The sequence below is a fragment of the Lynx canadensis genome, chromosome A2 (genome assembly GCF_007474595.2).
Source record: "Lynx canadensis isolate LIC74 chromosome A2, mLynCan4.pri.v2, whole genome shotgun sequence".
Lineage (NCBI taxonomy): Eukaryota > Metazoa > Chordata > Mammalia > Carnivora > Felidae > Lynx > Lynx canadensis.
This window is the reverse complement of record NC_044304.2, coordinates 26,728,211-26,755,133: the sequence shown is the minus strand read 5'-3', so window position 1 is coordinate 26,755,133 and position 26,923 is coordinate 26,728,211.

Genomic DNA, 26,923 nt, shown 5'->3' with positions numbered 1-26,923 from the left:
CAAAATGAGAATTGCTTACATTACTGAAAAATCCAAGGGTATATCTGACTTTATAGGCTTGGTTGGACCCAGGGGCACAAAACCATCCAAATCTGTCCCACAGTGGTCTCAAGTGACTTCTTAGAGGTCCTAAAGATACATCTTTCTTCATTCATGTCTAGTAGAAAAAAGACTTCTTGCCCCTCCCCCCCACCAGCATTCCCACCCAACCGAGTATTCACTGTGTCTTACTGGCTCCAATCTGATCACCTGACCTTCTCTAAACAAATCATTGTAACCAGGAAATATGATATGCTAATTGGCTCAGACCTAGGTACATGCTTAACCCAAGTGGCATTGAAACAACACTACCCCATGGGCTGAAAGAAAACTGGGGATATAGTTTTCAGGAGAAGGCAAAAGAAGTACTGTGAAGCAACCTTCAAAGAACGTACTTTGACAACCTTCATCAGTAACTCTGTCAAGCACTAAGAATTAGAGAAGCTGACTGATCAACCAGTAACAACTTCCACACCAAACAACCAGCCCCACATCAGTCTCACCCTCTTCTCACTAAGGCGGAAGTCTTTCTCAACACTGTCCAAAACACATCTTTAAGTAAAAGGAAGAAAAGGAAGCTTGACTTGTTTGCAATGTTTTAGCTGGATAGACTAATTAATCTGTGAAATAAGAGCTGGACATGATTAATACATAAAGCACTAACCCCTGTGATTTCAAAAAGGGCACCCATGGAACTCAGAGCTGTGATCTTGAAAAAATTTGGTTGCTCACTGAAAAGCTTTCATTGTGGCATAAATAGAAATAAAAAGAGAACTCATACAGAGGTAAAGACTCAAGAAAAGTAATACAACACAGCACATTCAGTAACATTGTTTATATTAAGATAAATCTGCTGGCTAATGCTGCCTGAGCTAGGTGTGGAGGCCTAATGAGCTCAGGCAGCCACCCAAAAGGACCCATCCAGAGAACTCAACAATAGCTAGAGTAGCAAAAGCTCAGCCGGGATTTTCTTTAAAGGGTAAATAGAAAACGGTGGGGCCAGGGGCTAATCATATGGTTGCATAAAATGCTAGCTTTTCCTTAGCACATATTCAGAAAACACTAAGCAAGTTTTCAACAATGCACACTGAATGTGCACTGTTATAAATTAATGGGTAATCACAATAATATGCATATAATCACACAGTGATAGCATGTAATAGCAATGGGGTTAAATTTCCTTCACTGTGGAACTCTCTCTGAAATTCCTTATCTATTAGATCAGCAGAGACAGTATTCTTTTATTATATATATTGAATGAATAGATGCAGGCATGCATGAAGTAAACTAACTAGTGATTGAACTTAGGAAGTTTTCACACGGGGTTAATTTTCTGTTATGAACTTATGTGTGCAAGAGTTGGAGTGTTTGTTCATTCTTACAAAATAGATTTTTCCCTATAAGCTAATTTCAGATTATGCTACCATGCCATTTTTTAGTATGGCTATAATGCCTCTATCAGAGCTATTCTAGTCTCTGCAGGGTCTTCGGACAAGTTAGAAGTATCTCTTAAGGAAAGATGCAGTTCCTTGGGCATGTGACTAGTGAAAAGAGGGAGCCCTTGTATAAAGAAAAGGTGCCCCATGGAAGACTTGGGAAACTGGTGGGGGACTGGGCTGGATTTCTACCCTCACTACCTCATCTTTGTTTAAAGCATAAGTGGCACAACTTTAACTCAGCCTAATGCAGAATGATCATAAAGAAAGAAGTAAAAATCATAACTTTCTTGCTTTTCTGTTTTATAAAGTCATTTCTCTCAGGCCAGATTCTATTAAGAAATGATATAATCAATAGTTGTAAAAAGTACCTAATAGAATGTATTTAAATGTTAAAAACTTCAAATTTCCCTCAAATTGTTTTCAACCTAATTCTTCCTATCAAATTTGATTTTTCCTGAAGGCCAGCTGAAATAAATTAAGAGCCATACACATACAACACATATTGTATATAGACATATATATGGTCACAAGGACTTTCTATTCTAATCTTACAGAAAATTTTCAAAGTAAAATGTTATTGTTACCTGGTGGTTATTTGTTTTACTTTTTCTTTTGCATCAGTGAAGGTTATTTTTCTTTCTTTCCCCTATGACTTTCCAATGGCTATTGTGATCAACTAAAGTCCCCCATTCTAATTCTAAGAGATGGGATACACTCAGAGCAAGGAAAACAGGGAAACAGTGATGGAGAATGGTAATGGAATCTATTTTATCCTGAAGCAATAAGAAAATGAATTCAATTTGCACAAAAGGATTCTGATTTGCAGCCAAAGGAGTAAAAAGGTCCTTCTGTTTACTTTTCATTAGGAAAGTATACATGCCACATTCTTTCCTGGCTGTCTTCTAGCCATGAAATGAGTTTGCTCCCCCAGCTGTTAAGCTCTGCAAGCTGAGGCTAGTTCTGCATGTCTTTTTAATTTTATTTTAATTCCAGTAGAGTTAACATATAGTGTTATGCTAGCTTCAGGGGTACAATATAGTGATTCAAAATTCCTTACATCACCCAGTGCTCACTGCAAGTGCACTCCCCATCCCCATCACCTATTTCACCCATCCCCTCACCCACTTCCCTTCTGGTAACCATCCAGTTTGTTTTCAATAGTTAAGAGTCTCTTTTTTGACTTCTCTCTCTCTTTTTTTGTTTTTTCCTAAGCTCACTTCTTTTGTTTCTTACATTCCATGTATGAGTGAAATCATGTGGTATTTGTCTTTCTCTGACTTATTTCACTTAGCATTATACCCTCTAGCATTATACCCTCTAGCTCCATTTGTTACCAATGGCAAGATTTCATTCTTTTTATGGCTAAATAATATTCCATTGTCTATATATACCACATCTTCTTAATCCATTCATCTGTCTATGGACACTGGGAGGGAGGTTTCCATAATTTGGCTATTATAAAAAATGCTGCAAATAAGCATAGGGAGGGGTGCATGTATCCCTCTGAATTAGTGTTTTTGTGGGTTTTGGGTAAATACCCAGTAGTTCAATTACTGAATCAGACAGTAGTTCTATTTCAAACATTTAACTCTATACTGTTTTCCACAGTAGCTGCACATTCCCACCAACAGTGCAAAAATGTTCTTTTTTCTCCATATCCTTGCCAACACTTGTTTCTTGTTAGTTCTGCATGTTGAATTGGAAAGAAGTGGACTGAGCCAGTAAATCAGTTTTGAGTGTCAGTTTTTTAACATCTGACCTTATTCTTGGCAAAAAACTGAGTGAGTTTCCTTAGTGGTAAGATGGGGGGCTGAGCTAAATAAGTGATTATACTAATTATAGCAGCTGTCATTTATTAAGAGCCTACTGGGGCGCCTGGGTGGCGCAGTCAGTTAAGCGTCCGACTTCAGCCAGGTCACGATCTCGCGGTCCATGAGTTCGAGCCCCGCGTCAGGCTCTGGGCTGATGGCTTGGAGCCTGGAGCCTGTTTCCGATTCTGTGTCTCCCTCTCTCTCTGCCCCTCCCCCGTTCATGCTCTGTCTCTCTCTGTCCCAAAAAAATAAATAAACGTTGAAAAAAAAAATTAAAAAAAAGAGCCTACTATATACCTAGCACTAGGGTGAGCATTTGCAATATCATTATCTCACCTAACTCCTAGAAGTCCAGTAAATTGAGTGATTTTACAGGAGAGAATCTACAGCTTGGATATGTTAAATAACTTATCAGGGTCCTAGAGACATAGTATCAGAGTCAGGATAGGATCAGAGGTCTTACTTAAAAGCCCATTTGGCATATTTACAGACTGAGTGAAAAGCAATCTATGATGTGAAACTCAGACAAGAGCTACCTGCAGGCTGTTTGTTTGTTTGTTTGTTTTGAGAGAGAGAGCATGAGAGGGAGAGGGGCAGAGAGAGAGGGAGAGAGAGAATCCCATGCAGGCTCTGCACTGTCAGCACAGAGCCCGACACAGGGCTCAAACTCACGAACTGTGAGATCATGACCTGAGTTCAAGTCAAGAGTTGGAGGCTTAACCAACCAAGCCACCCAGGTGTGAAAAACAATCTATGATGTGAATCTCAGACAAGAGCTACCTGCAGGCTTTCTTTTTTTGACATACCTAAGTGTATTAACTCCAGAACCATAAAATGAGTTTCCAAACATGTTAGTGTAAAAGAAACATGACTGTTCTCTTACATGCTAATGATGACAAATCCATTGCCTTGTCATATCATCATGCATTTACATGTCTAATAGTGCAGATACAGATTTCAGTTTATATAATTCACATTTTTTCTTAAAAAGTGATATGATACAAAGAAAATGTCAGAGGCTGTGAAGCTAATTCCAAAAAATTTCACTCATATGTGGAATTTAAGAAACAAAAGAATTCTAGAAACATTTTTGAAAAATGGTATCATCATGAAACAACTCAGTAGTTTCTGAAGTGGCTACTCTTAAGTGGGAGATAGTCTTTAAGTGGGTAGGTGCACCCATGTTTGTTCAAATCTATCACATGACTTCAAAGACACATGGGTATATTGTGAATGCTTATTTATTCACTCATTCATTCAACAGAATGTAGGGAGTACTTATTGTTCTGGGCACCAGACACACAACTGCAAGCAAGATGGAAACTGTCCCTATCTTCATGGAATATAGATAAAGAGCCAGAAAATTAAAAGCAAATAAATATAAAAATAACTACAGACTGGAGTAGGTGCTATAAAGGAAACAGAATGCCCTTCTGAAGAAAAATAACTTGAGGAGGTAGTTTATCTTAGCTGGGGAAAGCCTGTTTTGAAAATTGAAGGATGAGAAGAAGCCAAACATGAAAAAACCAGGATGGCAAAGGCCTTCAGGCAGGAAAGTTTGTCAAGTTCTAAACACTCTGTGTGTTGGTGCAAACAAAAAAACTATAGATAAATATCCACATCTAACATAACACTTAATGGTGAAACACTGAAAAATTTTCCCTGCATGATCAGGAGGAAGACAGGAATGTCAGCTCTCACCACTTTTATCCAACACATGTTCTTAGGCAAGAAAAAGGATAAAAGACATCCAGATTGAAAAGAAATAAATAAAACCATCTCTGTTTGCAGATGACATGATCATGTACATAGAAAATCGTAAGGTGTCCACAAAAAGACTTAGAGCTAATAAATGCATACAGGAAAGTTGCAAGATATAAGATCAACATACAAAAACCAGTTTCTTTCTACCCACTTGCAATGAACAATTTGAAAATTAATTAATAAAATTAATAAAACATTCATTTACAAAGCATCAAAAGAAAATATTTAGGAATAAATTTACCAAACAAGTCTAAAACTTATACACTAAAATCTACAAAATATCATCAAAAGTAATTAAAGAAGATCTAAATAAATGAAAAGACATCCCATATTAGAATATATTGTTGAAGATGTAGTATTATTAAAATGGAAATAGGGGCACATGGGTGGCTCAGTCAGTTGAGCGTCCAACTTCAGTTCAGGTCATGATTTTGAGGTCCATGAGTTTGAGCCCTGCACCTGGCTCTGTGCTGACAGCTCAGAGCCTGGAGCCTTCCTCAGATTCTGTGTCTCCCTCTCTCTCTGTCTCTCCCCACTCGTGCTCTATCTCTCTCTGTCTCAAAAATAAACTTAAAAAAATTTTTTAAATAAAATAAAATGGAAATAGACCCCAGAGTGATGAACAAATTCAAGACAATTCCTATTAAAATCTTAGATGCCTTTTTTTCAGAAATTGACAAGTTGATCTTATAATTTATATGGAAATGTAAGAAAATTAGAACATCCAAAACAATCTTTAAAAAAAAGAACAAAGTAGGATGATGCATACCTTCTCAATTTCAAAACTTACTACAAAACTACAGTAATCCAGAGTGTGGTACTGATATAAAAATAGATTTATAGATTAATAGAATAGATTTGAGAGCCCAGCAATAAACCATATATCTTTGATCAACTGATTTTTGACCATGGTGCCAAGACCACCAAATAGGGAAAGAATAGCCTTTTCAACAATGGTGCTGGGATAACTGGATTACCACATGCAAAAGAGCGAAGTTGGGTCCCTTCCTCATACTATATACAAATATTAACTAAATACGGATCAAAGACCTAATTGTAAGAGCTTAAAAACGAAACTCTTAGAAGAAAACATAGGTTTAAATGTTCATGATCTTGGGTTGAGCAATGGTTTCTTAGATATGAGACCAAAGGCACAAACCACAAAAGAAAAAAATTGGTTTTCATCAAAATTATGAACATTTGTTATTCAAAGGACATTATCAAGAAAGGAAAAATACAATCCATTGAATGGGGAAAAATGTTTGTAAATCATTCATCTGATAAGAAACTTCTATCTAGAATATATAAATAACTCTCACCATTCATTAAGGAAAAATACAACCCAAATTTTTTAAATGGGCAGAAGTTCTGAAATGATATTTCTCCTAAGAAGATATAAAAAGGGCCAGTAAGCAGATAACATTTCCCATTAGGATGGCCATACTAAAAAGAACAAATGGTAACAAGTATTGGCAAGAATGTGGAGAAACTGGAACCCTCATCCACAGCTGGTAGGAATATAAAATGGCACAGTTGCTTTGGAAAACAATCTGGCAGTTCCTCAAGATTACAGTAGTCCCCCCACTTGTTCACAGTTTTGCTTCCCACAGTTTCACTTATCTATGGTCAGCTGCAGTCCAGAAACAGATGACCCTCCTGACAAAGCATCAGAAGGTCAACAGTAGCCTATGTTACATCACAATGCTTATGTCATTCACCTCACTTCATCTTACCACATAGGCATTTATCATCTCTCATCATCACAAGAAGAAAGGTGAGAACAGTACAAGATATTCTGAGAGAGTGACCAGTCAGGTAGCTTTTATTACAGTATGTTGTTATATTTGTTCTATTCTATTATTAGTTATTGTTAATCCCTTACTGTGCCTAATTTATAAATTATGCTTTACCACAGATAAGTATGTAAAGGAAAAAACATACTATATATAAAGTTCACCACTATCTGTGGTATCCGCTAGAAGTTTTGGAACATATCCATGCCCCATGGACAAGGGAGGACTACTGCAACCATAGAGTTACTATATGACCCAGCAATTCTACTCCTAGGTATATATCGAAGGTAAATAAAAACATATGTCCACTTAAAACTTGTACATGAATGTTCATAGCAGCACTATTCACAATAGACAAAAAAAGGAGACAACTCAAAATATCCATCAACTGATGAATGAATACATAACATGTGATACATCTACACAATGGAGCATTATCCTATAATAAACAAAATGTAGTACTGATACACACTACAACATGGATGCACCTTGAAAACATCCTAAGTAAAAGAAGTCAGTCATAAAAATCATTGTTTGATGTCACTTAAATAAAATATCCACAATAGGCAAAACTTGAGAGATAGAAAGTTGATTAGTATTGCCTAGGGCTAAGAGTGTTGGTGGTAAATTGAGGATGACCGCTATGGGGTACTGGGTTTTCTTCTGGAGTGACGAAAATGTTCTAAAATTGATTGTCATGAAGGTTGTACAATTCTCTGGCTATATTAAAATCTATTGAATTTACAACTTAGGAGGGTTAATTGTGTGGCATGTAAATTATAATTCTATATTCCTGTAAACAGAAAAAATGCTGAGAGAATAAAAGAGACTAAGGATAGAGATGAAATTGAAGATGTAGGCACATGTGACAGCTTGGAGGGCTTTGTTGGACATTTTATGGAACTAGGATTATATACTAAGGGCAGAGGGAAGCCACAGAAGGATTTTAAGGAGAAGAATTATATATATGATTGACAGTTTCAAAAGTTCATTCTGGCTGCCTGGAGGGGGGGCAAAAGTGGAAGCAGGGAGAGCAGTAGAAGGCTATGGCAGCAGCCCAGGTACAACATGATAGTTACTTGAATTAGGAAATGTTACAGAAAAGCTGGGGAGAAATGGATTTAAGAGATGTTTTGGAGATAGAACATTTATATATATAATATATACAAATATATATATGTATGTGCATACATATATATATCTGTGTATGTACATATAATATATATACTATATGTAATAGTATACATAAATATATACATTATTTATATAATGTGTGTACATATGACAAATATACATTATATCTATATATGCATAAAACATTTATATATAATATATACACACTATTAAATATTACATATGATATAAATTATACATAAAAGAATTTAAATAAAACCAAAAATTTAAAGGTGAGTGTTGAAAATACTGTGTTTGTTTAAAATTACAACATTTTATATTTAACTAGGAACTTGGACTAGATAATTTTCTGGAAGTCTCAATTCATTTAATTCTATTATTTTAATAAAGGCAATTTCTATAAAGAATAGCTATATTACTAAAATTTTATCCAGCTTTTAAAATCTGAGATGGAATTAAAATTACACAGATATGAAAAGAATTTGTTAAACTATGAGTCTTAATTTGTTACTTCTTACTGTATATCATAGATGCTCATAGAATTTCAAGATTTGAAGGAATCTCAAAGTCATGTGTTTAATTCAATGGTCCTATCATCCAATGATTACATTTTTTTCTACAACATTCTTGACAAGCAGTCAGCCAGATCTGATATCCTATCAATGCTGAATATTTATTAACAAAGAGATAATGGAATTTTGACATCTCTGAAGATTCACTTTGGACATTAACATTTTTAGCGGATGCTTTAAAGCATAAACATTTTTTAAGCTTATTTATTTATTCTGAGAGAGAGCAAGAGGGGCAGAGAGAGGAGAGAAAGTCCCAAGCAGGTTCCACACTGTCAATGTGGGGCTCAAACTCACAAACTGTGAGATCATGACCTGAGCCAAAATTAAGAGTCTGACACTTAACCAACTGAGCCACCCACACTCCCCAAAACACAAACATTTTGAAACCATACCTATAGGACAATACTATAAAGAAATTATTGTTTAAATAAATTATACCTTTGCAAATAATTTTGTGTTAACAAATGTTCATTTTTTTCTTTACATGTAAAAAAAGTAAGCTGTTTCAATGAAGTCAGTATCAGTTTCTTCTCCATTAGATAAACTGATTATCCATGGAAAGTTTATATATGGTTATAAGCAAAATTTGACTACTGAGTTTATACCAAAATGAATGAATCAGATATCTAGCAACTACAGCAACAGCAAATTTATCTGGCAAAGTTGAGGAATGAATTATGCCATGCAAACGAATTTTACAAATAAACTCCTGTTGTAATCAATTCATGGAGATTTTTTATCTTAAACCATTTCACTGAAATCTCTCTAAATCTGCCTAAGGTGTTATGAACTTCAGTATCATAGCAAATAGGTGAACTTAATTTAAAAGTAGTTGATGAAATAGCTGGGGCACCTGGGTGGCTCAGTCAGTTAAGCGTCTGACTTCCGCACAGGTCATGATCTCATGGTTCCTGAGTTTGAGCCCCACGTTGGACTCTGCTGACAACTCAGAACCTGGAGCCTGCTTCAGATTCCATCTCCCTCCCTCTCTGACCCTCCCCCATGCACGCTTTATTTCTCTCTGTCTCTCAAAAATGAAAAACTGTTAAAAAAATTTTAAGTAGTTGATGAATTAGGATCATTATTTTTCAAATTTCATATAATGATGCTAGTGAAGTGAATAAATGTTGGCTTGCCCACCCACTAAATGTTTCCCTTGACAACAAGCCTGGTGGACTTTATTGCCACACTAGGTACACTGTAGAAGTGATCTCGTTTCCTTTTTAAAAACCTTAGGGAAAAAACTTTTGTGCCCAGTTATTTCAAAAATCTTCATCCTGTTTTACTCCTTAAGCATAGTCAGTCCCCTCAGGTTCATTGCAAAAATATCCCATCTATAAAAAGGACATCTCACTTGCACTGGGGGTTCTCCCTTGAATCACACAAGGCTTTTAGTTGCAAGCAACGGAGACCAACTTTAGCCAATTAATGAGAAGCAGGTCATTAAAGAGATTTGTGGAAGCTCACAGAACTGCTAGGAGGACAGTGACTAGGACCAGGAGGACTAGACTTAAGACTAAGATTCTAGCATAAAGGACCACTCTGCGAAACTGACAGAATGAAAGACTGCCACTGCCACTGCTGCCCTACCAATGTCATTCCCATACTCTGATATTCTCATACTTTCCTGGCAGAGCAGGGTTTTTTATATTTTGATATCACAGTATCAAGCATACGGTAAATATTCAACACATGTTTATTCATTCAACCATTCTGTATTGGACATCTATTGCATTTCTTGAACTAAAATATCCTTATGTATATGAGATGGTTCTACATATTTTCTCAACATATATACTACATGTTTAAGCACAAAGTACTATATTGACACAAATGGTGTAGAGCTCTCATGTTCCTTATGAACAAAAGAACTGAATTTGACACCAAGTAACCCAGCCTGAAATCAATGTACATCTGGATTGCATGCCTTAGCTATAGTTTAAAATGAATTGCCTCAGGGAGTAGGAAAAAAATTACAATGTGGATTACTATAAGGCCCACTTTAAACTAGTAAGGTAATTATTGTTAAGTACCCTATACCTGGTATGCATGAGATGTTGAACTCAGACTGAAAGAGTTGGTGCATAGCTATATTTTATGCTTGGTTAATGCTAAACTCAGTTAACTGTTCTGGGTAAAAATGAATGTACACATGTTGATATTCATTTCTTTTCACTTTGAACTTGAGCTGTTTATTTAAAAGTATTATTATTTTACAAACAATGAAGGCTTATAATCTTCATACATATAAATGACTCAGATCCAAATCAGATTCCTAAATGGACTCAGGTATGAGCCACCTGGAGGCCTGTCTAGAGAATGAATACCTAAGTGAGAAACCTAGAAACAAGAGCTCAGTCAGATCAAATTAGCTGCTGCTACAGCGGAATAAAAGGCAAATCATTATTCTGTCTCCATTAATGCTCTTGTCCTCTGCCTATGGCTTTCTGGCCAAATTCCTGACCTTGCTATAAAATGTAGGAGAACATTATTTTTTTCCCCTCAGATTCTAGTATGTCTCAGCACAGCAATGCCTGGTTCATCATGCTTTCAGACTCAAGTGAAACTATTAGGTTGAATAACATGAAAGTAATGTTTTTGTAGATCCAAAATGGCCAATTATCAGTAATTTCATATGGCTCAATCTAGCATTTACACTTCAGATCCACAGAACTTGATCACTGCTAGTATTTCATAAAGTTCTAATTATCATGCTTGACACTGGGTCATAGAAGTGTACTTTCAATAATTGAAAAATTAAGGCCAGGAAAGTTAAAGTACCTGGTTAGGTTAAAGTAAGACAAGAACTCAAGTCTTTGACAGCCCTTTCCATGAGCTTTCCATGCTATGATCTTTATGGCAAAATTCATAACACTTTGGTTTCACCAACATTATGTTATTTAAATTTTGAATAACTTGTCAACATTTTTTGAAAAATAATTGACAAAATATTATATTAGCTTCAGGTGTATAACATACTGATTTGATATTTATATATATTACAAAATAGTCATCACAAGTCTAGTTACCATCTGTCACCATAGAAAGTTGTTACAATATTACTGACTATATTCCCTAGGCTGTATAGTACATCCCCACATCTTATATATACTACAGCTGGAAGATGGCACCTCTTAATCTCATTCACCTATTTTGTCCACCTCCCTCATCCCATCCCCTCTGGCAGTCATCACACATACACACAAACACACAAACACACACTGTATATTCTTTATCCATTCATCTATCAATGGACATTTAAGTTGCTTCCATTTCATGGCTATTGGAAATAATGCTGCAATAAACATAGGGATGTGTATATTTTTTTGGACTGGTGTTTTCACTTTCACTGGATAAATACCTACAAGTGGAATTGCTGGGTCATATGTTAGTTTTATTTTTAATTTTTTGAGGAAATTCCATACTGATTTACATAGTGGCTGCTCCAACTTATATTCCCACCAACAGTGCACGAGGGTTCCCTTTTCTCTACATCTTCATCAACACTTGTTCTTTCTTCTCTTTTGCAAACTAGCCATTCTGATAGTTGTTAAGTGATAACTCATGGTGGTTTTAATTTGCATTTCCCTGATGGCTGTGTTGAGCCCATTTTCATGTGTCTTTTGGCCCTCTATGTCTTCTGTGAAGAATGCCTATTTAATTCTTCTGCCCATTTTTAAATCAGATATCTTTAAATTGAGTTTTAAGAGTTCTTTATATATTTTGGATGTTAACCCCTATCAGATAGATCGTTTTTGGATATCTTCCCGCATTCACTAAGTTGCCTTTTCATTTTGTTGATGGTTTCCTTCGATATACAAAAGCATTTTTAGTTTGATGTAACTCCGTTTATATTTGCTTTTGTTGTCTTTGGTCACAGATCCAAAATAATGTCACTAAGACCCATCTCAAAGAACTACTGCCTATGTTTTCTTGTAGGAGTTTTATGATTTTAGGTTTTATAGTTAAGTCTTCAATCCATTTTGAGTTTATTTTTGTATATGGTAAAAAAAAAAAAAAAAAGGTCCAGTTTCATTCTTTTGCATGTAGCTTCCCAGTTTTCCCAACACCACATGGAAATCTTTATCTCCCCTTCAATTCTGAATGATAACCTTGCTGGGTAGACTATCCTTGACTGTAAGTTTTTTCTTTTCAGCACTTTGAATATACCATGCCACTCCCTTTTGGCCTGCAAAGTTTCTCCTGAAAAATCAGCTGACAGTTTCACGTGGTTCCCTCACAGGTAACTTTTCTCTGGTTGCTTTTCTCTTGCTGTTTTGAAGATTCTTTATCTTTAATTTTTGACATTTTCATTGTAATGTGTCTTGGTATGGATCTCTATGAGTTCTTGTTTGAGACTGTGTTAATTCTGGGACTGGATATCTGTTTCCAGATTAGGGAAGTTTTCAGCTATTATTTCTTCAAATAAGTTTCCTCCTGCCCCTTTGTCTCTCTCTTGTCCTTCCAGGACCCCTATTAGTGTGACTGATGTTGTCCCAGAGGTCGCTTAAACTATCTCGTTGTTAAAAAAAGCCTTTCTTTTTGCAGTTAAGTTTGGGTGCTTTCCACTAGCCTGTTTTCCAGTTCACTGAAAAATAAATCTGCTATTTATTCCCTGTACTGTATATTTCATTTCTGTTTTTTATTCTTCAGTTCTGATTGATACTTTCTTATATTTTCTATCTCTGTTATAGTTCTGTGTTCATCCATTCTCCCAAGTTTGGTAAGCATATTTATGACCATTACTTTTAACTTATTATTGGGTAGATTACTCTTCTATTTAATTTAGTTCTTTTTCTGAGATTTTGTCTTGTTCTCTCATTTGGAACATATTCCTCAGTCTCATTTTGCCTACTTTCTGTGCTTCTTTCTGTTTTAGGTAGTTTTCCCAGTCTTTTATGTTTTTTAGTTTTCCCAGTGTTGAAGGAGTGATCTTATGTAGGTGATGTCCTGTGGGGCCCAGAAACACAATCACTACTGGCTATCAGAGTCAGGCACTTCAGGGCTGTTCCCTGTGTGGGCTGTGTTCACCCTCCTGTTGTGGCAGAGCTGTAACTGCTGTGGGCATGTTGGTGTGTAGGGCTGGCTTTCACTGAGGCTGCTGTGAGTCTTGGCCATGACTGCCACGGATGTGCTGGTGGGCAGGGTTACTGTTCTGTCAGCTGCAAGGCCTGACAAGACATATGGTTGGGCAGGTTCTCAGTGGGACACATTCCCTGACATAGTAGTCTAGAGGGTAGATTCCAAAATGGTGTTCAACAGCACTGGGATCAGCACAGCAGAATGAGCTGGCAAATGTGGCTGCCACTAGTGTCTCAGTTCCCAGAGGCCCAGCTGCCAGCCTGTTGGCATGCCAAGATTAATAAGTAGGTTTCCTTTACCACTGGTCTTTGGTTTTTTTAATCTGGTGTTTTTGTGCTGGTTTCTAAGTTGAGTGAGTCTGTATACTGCACCTTTAAGAGTGGGTTTTCTTATCTGTATAGTTCTATATTTTTCCTGGACATACTCTCTGTTGCTTTTCTTTTTTTTTTTTTTTTTTTTAAGTTTATTTACTTGGAGAGTGAGAGAGAGAGAATATCCCATGCAGCCTCCATACTGTCAGTGCAGAGCCCAAAGTAGGGCTCTATCTCATGAACTGTGAGATCATGACCTGAGCCAAAACCAAGAATCAGATGTTTAACTGACTGAGCCACCCAGGCGCCCCTCTCTGTTGCTTCTCAAAGCCAGATGTTTTAGGAGTTTATTTCTCTTGTGCAGGATCTAAGGGTTGGAGTGCCTGATATGGAGCTCAAATCTAACTCAGGGAAAAGTGTGTCCTTTTGATATCCCTCCAGACCACAGAGCAACATGCCTGGGGTGTGGTTTTTTCCCTTAGTGAGACCATGTCTCTGCCTCTCCTGCTCATCTTGGTGCTGTCCCTTGTGTAGACTCTGTTTATCCAGTTTTCAGGCCTCTCAAACGTAGTTGTGGGTGGTGTATCCAGGGGAGCAGGTGAGCTCAGGATCTTCCTACACTTCTGTCTTGAACCCACGCTCCCCAGCCAATATATTTAAAATGTGAGATATCACATCAAAAGCTGGATTGTCAGTTTCTCTCTAAAAATGGAGACATTTTGGGGAGCCTGGGTGGCTCAAGTGGTTTAGCATTCAACTCTTGATTTCGTCTCAATCCACGATTTCACCATTAGTGAGATCAAGCCCTATGTCAGGCTCTGTGCGGACAGCATGGAGCCTGCTTGGGATTCTCTCTCTCTCTCTCTCTCTCTCTCTCTCTCTCTCTCTATCTCTATCTCTCCCTCTCTCTTTGCCTCTCCCTCCCCCAAATAAATTAATAACCCTTAAAAAAGAAATTACAGATTTAAATGACATCTCTATGCAGTAACCCCCAGATACATGTGTCCAATCATATGATCTGTCTTTTGAGCTCCAGATTAAATATATAACTGCCTACTTGATATTCTACTGGGCTGATGAATAGGATCACAAATTCAACCTTTTCAAAATAGGAAAAACTTGTATTTTCCTTACCAAATTTGTTTCTCCTCCAATCTTCCCCATCTTAGTAAATGAAACCACCATCCTCCCAGTTCTTGGCATCAAATACTTAAAAGTCCTCTTTGATTTATATTATCTCCTCATCCCTTTAACCCATTAAGAAGTATTATTAACTCTAACTTTTAAAGAAAAATATCAAATCTACTCATCTTTTTCCATCTTTATTGCTATTATCATGGTCCAAGATACTACCATCTCTTTTCCTGACTGTTGCAAAAGGCTTTCGTCTTTTTGCTTTAACTTTGCATTCAATCTCCCTCTCCATTCCAGTTTCCATTGAGCAGCCTAACTGACCTATCTGAAATATAAATGAGATTATGTTACTGCCATGCTTAAAAACTTTACAGTGCCTTTCTGTTGCAATTAGACCAAAATGCATACTATTTATTATGACCTATGAAATACGACTCCCGCATCATCACATTCCAACTACATTGGCTTCTATATTCTCAGAAACAGTCCAGGCACAATTACCCTTAGAGGTCTTTTATAGTCTTGTGACCTAAAATGCTCTTTTCTCAAATCCTCATGTGTTTGGGTGTTTGTTTTTATCATTCAGATCTTAGCTCACCTACTACCTCCCCAGAGGAGACTACCTATAGAACAGTCTACATCAAGTTCGTTGACCACTCTTTCTTGTATGATATACTATCTTGTGAAATTACTGTTTCTTTGTTTATTTTTTTCTTTCCTAATGTGGAGTTAACTGGTATAATCCCAGCATCTAGCCTAGCACTAGGTAAGAATAAGTACTTAATAGATATTTGCTGAATCAATGCGTAGGTCCATGAATGAGTAAATAAGACCAACTATATCTCAGAGGAACTAAATAGGAATATTAAGTATTATAAATTATTTAATAAACCATCCAAATTAATATTCTCTCCAGAAGTACAATGCTTTGTTTTTAAAATTATTATCTCCATAAGCTACTTTAGATTAAAATATTTCAATTCAGAAATTCAGAGAAAACACAAATCTTCACTGTCAAACAGTATCTGGGTCCTGGAAAGTAACTTTAGAGAAAATTTAGAGGAGACAACAACTACATGAAACTATATGAATTATAAAGTAATTGACAAAATGAAGACCTAAAAAGACTTAGAAAATGGTAGCACCTAGTGGAACTTTTGGAGTATTTTGGTAGTTTTTGTTTGTTTGTTTGTTTGTTTGTTTTGCTGTGACTTTCATTTTTCAAGATCTTCAGACAGCATCAGACTCTGTGCATATGTGTGGTTCCTAAATGACAGAGGTTCCATGGTCACCATTGAATCTGACTACCAAAGACAGAAATGAAAGCACCAAAAGAGAAATTATTTTAAATCATTTTGGTTTCACCTCATTGTTGTGATCCTTTTAAATTGGCAGCAAAACCCAAGATCCCTTTCATTTTTAATTGTTCTGTCCTCATCCCCTTGCTGTGTTTCGACACATTACCATGTGATTATTTAAAAAAAAAAAGACAACATATATATATATATGTGTATATATATATATATATATATATATATATATATAATCCCTCAAACCCATTTATACTAAATCCAGATTCCTACTCCTAGACACAGGTAATCACTAATCTACTTTCTATCTCTATGAATTTGCTTTCCCTAGACATATCCTATAAATAGGATCATACAATATGTGTTCACAATCACACAATATGTGTTCCCTTCACTTTGCATTCTTTCTGAAGTTTATCTATAATGTAGACTGTGTAAGTAGTACGTTATTTTTATTGCTGAATAATATTCAATTACATGGATATAATATAGTGAATGGACAATTGAGTTGTTTCCAGTTCTTGGCTATTATAAATAATGCTATTTTGAACATTCACATGCAAGTTTTGGTGTGGGCTTATGTTTTCATTTCTCTTCAGTAGATACCCAGGAGCTGATCTGCTGGTTTATCTGGTAGTTTTAACTTTTTGAAAAACTTTCAAACTATTTTCAAAAGTGGCTACAAAATTTTACATTCCCACCAGCAATGTATAAGTGTTCCCATTTCTCTACATCCTCACAAACATTTGTTTTCTTAGTTATTATAGCCAGTGTAGTGGGTGTGAAATAGTGTCTCATTGTGGTTTTAATTTCCATTTCCCTAATAACTAATGCTATTGAGCATCTTTTCACATGTTCAATAGCCATTTCTATATATTTTTTTGTAAAATGTCTTTCATATCTTTAACTCATTTTTTTATTGAGCTGTTTGTATTATTATTGAGTTTTAAGGGTTCTTGGAAGGTGCAAGACCTTTATCAGATATGTGTTTCCTCAGTCTATTATTTTTTCATTTTCTTTTTTTTTTTTAAGTTTATTTATTATTTATTTTGAGAGAGGGCATGAGCGGGGGTTGGGAGGCAGAGAGAGAAAAGGAGAGAGAGAATCCTAAGCAGGCTCCACATTCAGTGCAGAACCGGATGTAGGCTCAATCCCACAGCCATCAGATCATGATCTGAGCCAAAATCAAGAGCTGGTTGCTTGTTTAACTGACTGAACCAACTAGGTGTCCCAATTTTTTCATTTTCTTAATGGTGACTTTTGAAATGCAAAAGTTTTGGATTTTGATGTTCAATGTATTAATTTATTTCTTTTATAGGCTGTGCAAAGAAATAGCTAAGAACTCCTTGCCTAACCCAAGGTCTCAAAGATTTCCTACTATGTTTTATTCTAAGTTTTATTGTTTTAGCTTACATTTAAGACTATTATTTTTATGTATGGTGTGAAATGAGAGTATAAGTTCATGTCTTTGCATGTAGGTATCCAATTGTCCCAAATTCATTTGTTGAAAAGATTATACTTTCCCCAACGAATGTCCTCAGCATATTTCTCAAAAACCAATTGGCTATGAATATACACATTTATTTCTGGACTCTCAATTGTGCTCCATTCATCTATATGTTTACCCTTATGTCAGTGCCACACTGTCCTGATAACTATATTTATAGTAAGTTCTGAAATTGAAAAGTGAAAGTCCTCCAATTTTCAAAACGGTTTTGGCTATTGTAGATGTTTTGCATTTCCTATAAATTTTAGAATCTGCTTGTCAACTTATACAAAAAGGCACCAAAAATTCTGACAGGGATTACATTGAATCTATGCTCAAGTAGTGGAAAATTTTCACCTTAAACATATTGAACCTTCCAATCTATGAATATGGAATGTCTTTCCACTGATTTAGATCTTCTTTGTTCTCAATAATTTTTTTTTAAATTTTCAGTGTAATAGTCTTGCATTTCTTTTATTAAACTTATTCCAAAAGTATTTAATTCTTTTTGTTGATATATTGAATAGAATAATATTTTCCATTTTCTGATTTATCGTTGTATAGAAATACAATTGAATTTTTTTTCAGCTGGCACACATAGCTTTGAATCTTTTGTTTTATAGGTATATAATTCACACACCATAAAAACTATCCTTTTAAAATGTATAATCCCAAGGTTTCAGTATATTCATAGAGTTGCACAATCATCATCACTATCTAATTCCAGAATACTTTCATCACCCCCAAAAGAAACACTGTGCCCATTAGCAGACATTCCTCATTTCCCCTTATCCTCAGCCTCTGGCAATCACTAATATTTGTCTCTATATACTTGTCTATTTAATATAAATGGAATCATACACTATGTGGTCTTTTGTGTCTGGCTTCTTTCACTTAGCATGTTCTTAAAGTTCATCCATGTTGTAGTATATATCCATATCACATGGTTTCCACTTTTTTTTTTTTTAATTTTTTTTTTCAACATTTATTTTTTATTTTTTGGGACAGAGAGAGACAGAGCATGAACGGGGGAGGGGCAGAGAGAGAGGGAGACACAGAATCGGAAGCAGGCTCCAGGTTCTGAGCCATCAGCCCAGAGCCCGACGCGGGGCTCGAACTCACGGACCGCGAGATCGTGACCTGGCTGAAGTCGGACGCTTAACCGACTGCGCCACCCAGGCGCCCCTCCACTTTTTGAGTATTATAAATAATACTACTATGAACCTTCACATACAAGTTTTTGTGTAGATATATACTCTCATTTCTCTTGGGAATATACCTATAAGTAGAAAATCTAGGTCATATGGTAACTCTACATTTAATCTCTAGAGGAACTGCCAAACTTTTTCAAAGTAGTTGCACCATTTTACATTTCCGTCATCTGTGTATGAGGATTGCAATTTCTCCACATCCTCACCAACATTTTTCTTTTTTAAATTATAGCCATTTTAGTAGGTGTGAACTGGTATATCATCATGGGTTTAATTTTTATCCAGTGGCTAAGGATGTTGAACATCTTTTCATATGCATATTAGTTTTTATATATCTTATTTGGAGAAATGTTTATTCAGAGCCTTTGCTCACTTTTAAATTGGGTTATGTGTCTTTTTATTATTGATTAGCAATTGCATTTTATAATCTGGATACAAGTCTTTTATCATATAAATATTTTATAAATATTTTCTCCCATTCTTTCAATTTTTCATTTTCTTGAGTATGTCCTTTTAAGCAGTTTTTTTTTTTTTTTCAATTTGATGATCTAATTATCTTTTGTGTGTGTGTGGCTTGTACTTTTGGTGATGTATCTAACCAATCATTTCTTAGTCCAAGGTCCTGATGATTGATACATATGATTTCTTCTAAAAGTTTTATGGTTTTAACCATTACATTTAGGTCTTTGACCCACTGTGAGTTAATTTTTGAATATGGAGTGAAAGAGAAATACAATTTTATTCTTTAGCATGTGGATATCCAGTAGCCCCAGAGCCATCTGCTGCAAAGATTATTGTTTCCCTATTGAATGATCTTTGCATCATTAGAACCAATATCATGAGTCTTAAATAATAAAACATCAAGTTATGATGCCATAATGGTAATAGTATATCCATTTGTTTATGTAGTTAAAGTTTTTAAGTTGTCTTTTCATATTTAAAATAATACTTGAAAAGAATTTCAGAGGCAGTTTCCATTTTAGAGTATCTTAAGAATCAGCCTGATGCAGTTGTAGTCCAACTTGAAGAAACTGCTTTGTCAGTATTCTATTTATTTCAGACAACTATGATACTAGATTTTTATAAATTGTAATGTTTTCTGCGGCATGTAAGAGAAACATCAATCACACTGGCTTAAATAAAAATATATTTCATTGTCCCTGAAAAGGAATCACATCCATGCTTTATAGAGAAACTATCATAATATCTTGAATTTTGAGTCTGATAGTACAATTGGATGAGACTATTGAGTTGTCTACCTTGGATACAGAATGAGTATATTTTACATGCAAAAAGGAAGGAAATGAATATTTGTGACCAAGAAGGTCAAGTATGGTGAATTATATTTTATTATTGTTCAAAATATTTAGCGCTTCTTCATGACATCATGCTTTGCATATGATTTCCTTAGGCCAATAAAATGGGAGAAGCCAGATATGCCACTTCCAAGCAGAAGCTTCAAGAGCCATTGTATGATTCAATACATTCTTCATTTCCTTTTACCATGAGACTGGCAATGTTCCAGGTAGAGGCTGCTCTCTCAGCATGGGTTCCAGAATGAAGACAACATCAAACTGAGTTACAGCTGACCAATACAAGATGAGTTAAAAGACCAGGAAACAAACTTTGTTGTTTTAAGCTTCTGAGATTTGGGGATTATTTTGTTATGGCAGCATAGCCTCAGTTAATGAAAATGATGACTATTTTACAATTATTTCAGAACTTTTGATTTTTTAAGTATGTCTAAGGAGGCCATAATATACAAAGGAAAACTTGTTTTCTTACACTTAATTTCAAGTTCTAAAAAATTATTTTAAAATGCTTGTTTTAAAAGGCCTGGGGGGTGCTTGGGTGGCTCAGTGGGTTAACTGTTTGACTTTTGATTTTGGCTCAGGTCATGATCTCATGGTTGTGAGATAGAGCCCCACAATGGGCTCCACACTGGGTGTAGAGCCTACTTAAGATTCTCTCTCCCTCTCCCCCTGCCCCTCCTTCACTCACTTGCTCTCGCACACACACATGCACATGTGCACAGGTGCATGTGCACGCTCTCTTAAAAACAAAAACCAAACAACAACAACAACAAAAAAAAAAAACTGGGGTGCCTGGATGGCTCAGTCTGTTGAGCATCCAACTTCACCTCAGGTCATGATCTCATGATTCATGAGTTCAAGCCCCATGTCAGGATCTGTGCTGACAGCTCACAGCCTGCAGCCTGCTTTGGATTCTGTGTTTCCCTCTCTCTCTCGGCCCCTCCCCTGCTCATGCTCTGTCTCTCTCTCTCAAAATAAATAAGCATTAAAAAAATTTTAATAAAAAAATAAAATAAATTTAAAAAGAGAGAGAGAGAGAGAGAGAGAGACAAGGCCTGATACAACCTTTATCTGCCAATCTAAATCCATATAAATTTGTATCATCTTTCCTACTTAAAAAAATTTATAAGGCTCTAACATCTGAATAAATGATGTTAAATATTAAACTAGAAAACTTGAAGTTTCCAATACACTCAGAGAGTTAAAATTTGTATTATAACACACAAGACTTTTATACTATACTTACTCATATTTACATAAGTGTTCTCAAATTAAAATGATTTGTTACAAACAAAGAGCCAAAATGCACCCAGGGGGTTTCCTACATGGTTACATGGAAATGATTCTTAATATCATACATTGAATATTTTTTATACACCATGAATCTTCTAAATTAGAGCCATTCAGTTTTCAGCATGTTGCAGCTAAGTTCAACTATTGGAAATAAAAAGAGGAGATGAGTTACCTATAGCAGTCTACATTTTGATTGAAGATGGCAACACAAGGAAGTGGTTTGTTTGAGCAGTAACAGCATATTTATTGGTATATTCCAACCTGAAATAAAATTAAAATGTGTAAATTTCATATTTTATTATATTAACATTATTTATGACAGTACATATTAAAATTTTCACCTAAGATTATATGTTACAGTTTTAAAGAAAATCATAATTCCAACAGTGATTCTACTATTTATAAACAGGATTGTTTTCTGGCAAACTAAAGAACAATTTCCTAAACAAGTAAATAAACAGAAAACAAAGCTGCTAAAGTCCCTTTGCAGAATTATATTTTTCTATTTAGCATTTATATTTTAGCTTAAAGGAATTAGAAGTAATATTGTGAAAAATATAAGGATTGGAAAAATCCCAAACAAGCCAACCAAGGAGATAAACAAATGGGACAAAGAAGTGGGGAGAGAAAACTAAAAAGCTAAAACAATTCAATAAGTATTAAGTAACTTAATTCTAATTCCATATCAGGAGCGTGCCAGATTCCCTAAGCAATATTACACAAAGATTAAATTTTTGTTCTGTAGAAATGAGTCCTATTTTCAATAGAACCATTTTATTATCTAAATATAGCTCTAATTAATTTAAATTTAGCTAAGTGCATTATCCATGATTACCCATTCAAAAGATTATCTTTAGCAACCTGTCAGGCCAACAGAGAAAGCATAGGATTGGGGAAAGACCAAAGATAGCAGCGAAGGATGTTACCGGTGCTGTGCATTTCCTACCACGCACCCCCGAAAATACAGCATGGTATCACTCAAACTTCTTCAGATCTGGATGATAGAATATCTCTTAAATAATGCTGCTTTGTAATTTTAGATATACAAAATAAAGCTAATTGATGACAGCAGTAGTCAAAATAGATTATGATTTTGTTTTGAATATATTTCAATACTTTGCATATTATGTGTAAATGGTATATCTTTTTACAGTCTCAGCCCCATGCTTATATTCACATTTACAAATTTCATCCATTCTACAAGAGATTTCACATCCTCCAGGAAAAACTAATTTGTATTAGTTTTTGGTATTTCTCAGAACAGAATTTTTCAGAATTTTACCTGTAACAGTATAGGTAGCTTAGCATGGGCTTACCCTTCACTGTATTACTTTGAGCAAGTTGTTTATCCTCTCCACCCCCACACTGCGTATTTGTAAAATAGGGATTAAATCAAAATTACCTCTTAGGATGGTTGTGAGAATTATCAGAAAGAATACACATAAAGTACTTAGAACAGGGCTTGACACACATTAAGTTCTCAGTTAATTTTAGCTTCTTTTGATTACAGAGAAGAGCAGAGGTAAACTGCCTTGTTGACAGTTATACTCCATATCTAACACAGTGTCTGGCACTTAGTAGCTCTCAACTATCTACTTCTGAATGAATAAATAACTTGTCCTTGCGAAATACTTCTAACTACACAGAAGGAAATGCAGCGAAGGAGTTTTCATGGTCAAAGTGAGCAGTAAGTTTTAAAACTGAAGGTTATTCAAACAGTGTGGGGACGGGGGAAAAAGGCACAGGGTTCTATGATTAGTGCATTAAAGTAACTTGCTTCTCCTGGGGATTATACTAGGGATTTTGTTAGGATAATGGTCATAGTAATAAAATGAAACCAGGTCCAAAATCTCTGGTTAAATTTGGTTAATTAGTATAATTTTTATATTAAGGAAGAGTAGCAAATTTACACAATCATAAGTGTTGTGTAATAAATATGGCTAGTATATACTTTAGATATACCTGAAGACCATTTTAAAAATGCTTTCACAAAAAGTTTGTAAGACTTCCCAGTCTTTTCAAGAAAGGTTGTCATAACCAAATTATCAGTGAAGGAACCTTTATCTTCTATGTTTGCTTTAAACTTTACTGTGCTTCAAGGACTTTTCAATTGATTAAGGTATATTTAAGAACTATGATATTGTATATATGTGTACATATGCATTATGCATGCACTATAAGCACTTCATGGAAGTCTATGAACAGAAAGAAACATCTTTTCTATTAACTTATTACAAACAAGACATTAGATGTCAGAAGACCATGTAAGATGAGCATCATGGATTCCTTTCTACTGCCTTTTGCCCTCTTTTACCTTTGTTGTGTCCTTTTCAACCTCTCTGAACTCCCTGAAGCTTCATTCTAGAAGAGTAGCTTAAGTAGAATGAGTAGCTCATTCTAAATTCTACCAGTGCCTCCATCTTGGTGGTCATGGCAGGCTCCTTCCCTATGTTAACAGAAGGGAGGTGGAAGTCCTTCATATTGGTCCTTTTAGGAGACAAACCTTTCTCTTAATATTATCAACTATATACTCATAGCTTAATTCCAATGAATATGCTAAACAACACATTGGGCCCCTATGGAATGAGAAAGGGTAATATGAAGAAGGAAATCCCCCTAGTAAGAGGGAACCTGAGTAGAGTTGGAACCCAGATGTTTTTTTGTCAGTGGAGTTAGACAACATCCCTCTCCACATGTGTCTATTTGGATTAGGATTAGATGTTTGTGGGTACTGGGGCAGAATAAATTATAAAGATATGTGTACCCTTTTGCATCTTGTGATTTGTACTAAGGCCAAAGCCTTCCAGGAGAAAATATTTAAACTCTATCCACTATTGAGGTTGAGATATACCTAACTGATAGAGAATTGGGGGTCTTAACAAAAGTTAGATTTTAGGAGGGGATGTTCCAGAAGAGGATCCAGCATAAGGAAAGAATATACAATGCATTAGGCCAGTAACAGCACCCAAAACAGTAGCAGGAAATTGGTAATAGATATGGCAAATAGCCAAACTATCCCAACCCAACAATACTAGTGGAATTAATCTGGGGATGGGGGGAGGGGAGAGAGGATATTTGTGTACATTTTTTAAACTAGAGCACTTTTGGATTCAGTCAACTTCATGTGGAACCCTCTTAACCCCTAACACCTTTTCTTACCTCGAAAAAAACATCTTTTCCTGGTGAATAGATAAAGATCTATACCAAAAATTCAGACATCAACAGTAATGGTGACAAACTGTAAGTGGTACTCAGGAAAAGAATGTAGGAAAGAATCATGAAAGCAACAAGGAAAAAAAAGTCCTTAATCCACAAGGTAAGACATATCAGGTTCACAACAGACCTATCCACAGAAACTTGGCAGGCCAGGAAGGGTGGCAGGGTATATTCAATATGCTGAATCAGAAATATATGCAGCCAAGAATTCTTTATCCAGCAAGGCTGTCATTCAAAACAGGAGAGATTAAAAGTTTCCCAAACAAAAAACTAAAGGAGTTTATGACCACTAAATCAGCCCTGCAAGAAATTATAAGGGGGACTCTCTAAGGAGAGAAAAGATGAAAAAAGAAAAAAAAGACCAAAAGCAACAAAGACTAGAAAGGACCAGAGAACACCACCAGAAAATCCAACTCTACAGGCAACATAATGGCAATTAATTCAGATCTTTCATTACTCACTCTAAACATCAGTAGACTAAATGCTCCAATCAAAAGACATAGGGTAACAGAATGGATAAGAAAACAAGATCCATCTATATGCCATTTACAAAAGACCCAATTGGAACCTAAAGACACCTTCAGATTGAAAGTAAGGGGATGGAGAACCATCTATCATACTAATGGTGGTCAAAAGAAAGCCAGAATAGCTATATTTACTTCAGACAATCTAGATTTTAAAATAAAGACTGTAACAAGAGATGAAGAAGGGCATTATGTCATAATTAAGGGGTCTATAAACAAGAAGATCTAACAATTGTAAACATTTATGTTCCAAATGTGAAACACCCAAATATATAAATAAATTAATCACAAACATAAAGAAACTCATTGATAATAATACCATAATAGCAGGGGACTTCAACATCCCACTTACAACAATGGACAGATCATCTAATCAGATTATCAACAAGGAAACAACGGCTTTGAATTACACACTGGACCAGATGGACTTAACAGATATATTCAGAACATTTCATCCTAAAGCAGCAGAATACACATTCTTCTCAAGTGCACATGGAACATTCTCCAGAATAGATCACACACTGGGACAAAAATCAGCCCTCAACAACTACAAAAAGATTGAGATCATACTGTGCATATTTTCAGACCACAACACTATGAAACTCAAAATCAACCACAAGAAAAAATTTGGAAAGGTACCAAATACTTGGAGACTAAAGAACATCCTACTAAAGAATGAATGGGGTAACCAAGAATTTAAAGAGGAAATTAAAAGTACACGGAAGTCAAGGAAAATTATAGCACCACAGCCCAAAACCTCTGGGATGCAGCAAAAGCGGTCATAAGAGGAAAGTATATACAATCCACGCCTTCCTAAAGAAGGAAGAAATGTCTCAGATACACAACTTAACCTTACACCTTAGAGCTGGAAAGAATAGCATATAAAACCCCAAAACAGCAGAAGACAGGAAATAATAAGGAATAGAACAGAAACCAATGCTATCAAAACCAAAAAACAAAAACAAAAAACAGTAGAACAGATCAATGAAACCAGGAGCTGGTTCTTTGAAAGAATTAACAAAATTGATAAACCACTAGCCAGTTTGATCAAAAAGAAGAAGGAAGGACCCAAATAAATAAAATCAAGAATGAAAGAGGAGAGATTACCACCAACATAGCATAAATACAAACAATAATAGGAGAATATTACAAGCAATTATATGACAATAAAATGGGCAATCTGGAAGAAATGGACAAATTCCTAGAAATATAAACTACCAAAACTGAAACAAGAAGAAATAGAAAATTTTAACAGACCCATAACCAGTAAAGAAATCGAATTAGTAATCAAAAATCTGCCAAAAAACAAGAGTCCAGGGCCAGATGGCTTTCCAGGGGAATTCTAACAAATGTTTAAAGAAGAGTTAACACCTATTCTCTTGCAGCTGTTCCAAAATATAGAAATGGAAGGAAAACTTCCAAACTCATTCTATGAAGCCAGCATTACCTTGATTCCAAAACCAAAGACCTCACTAAAAAGAACTGCAGACC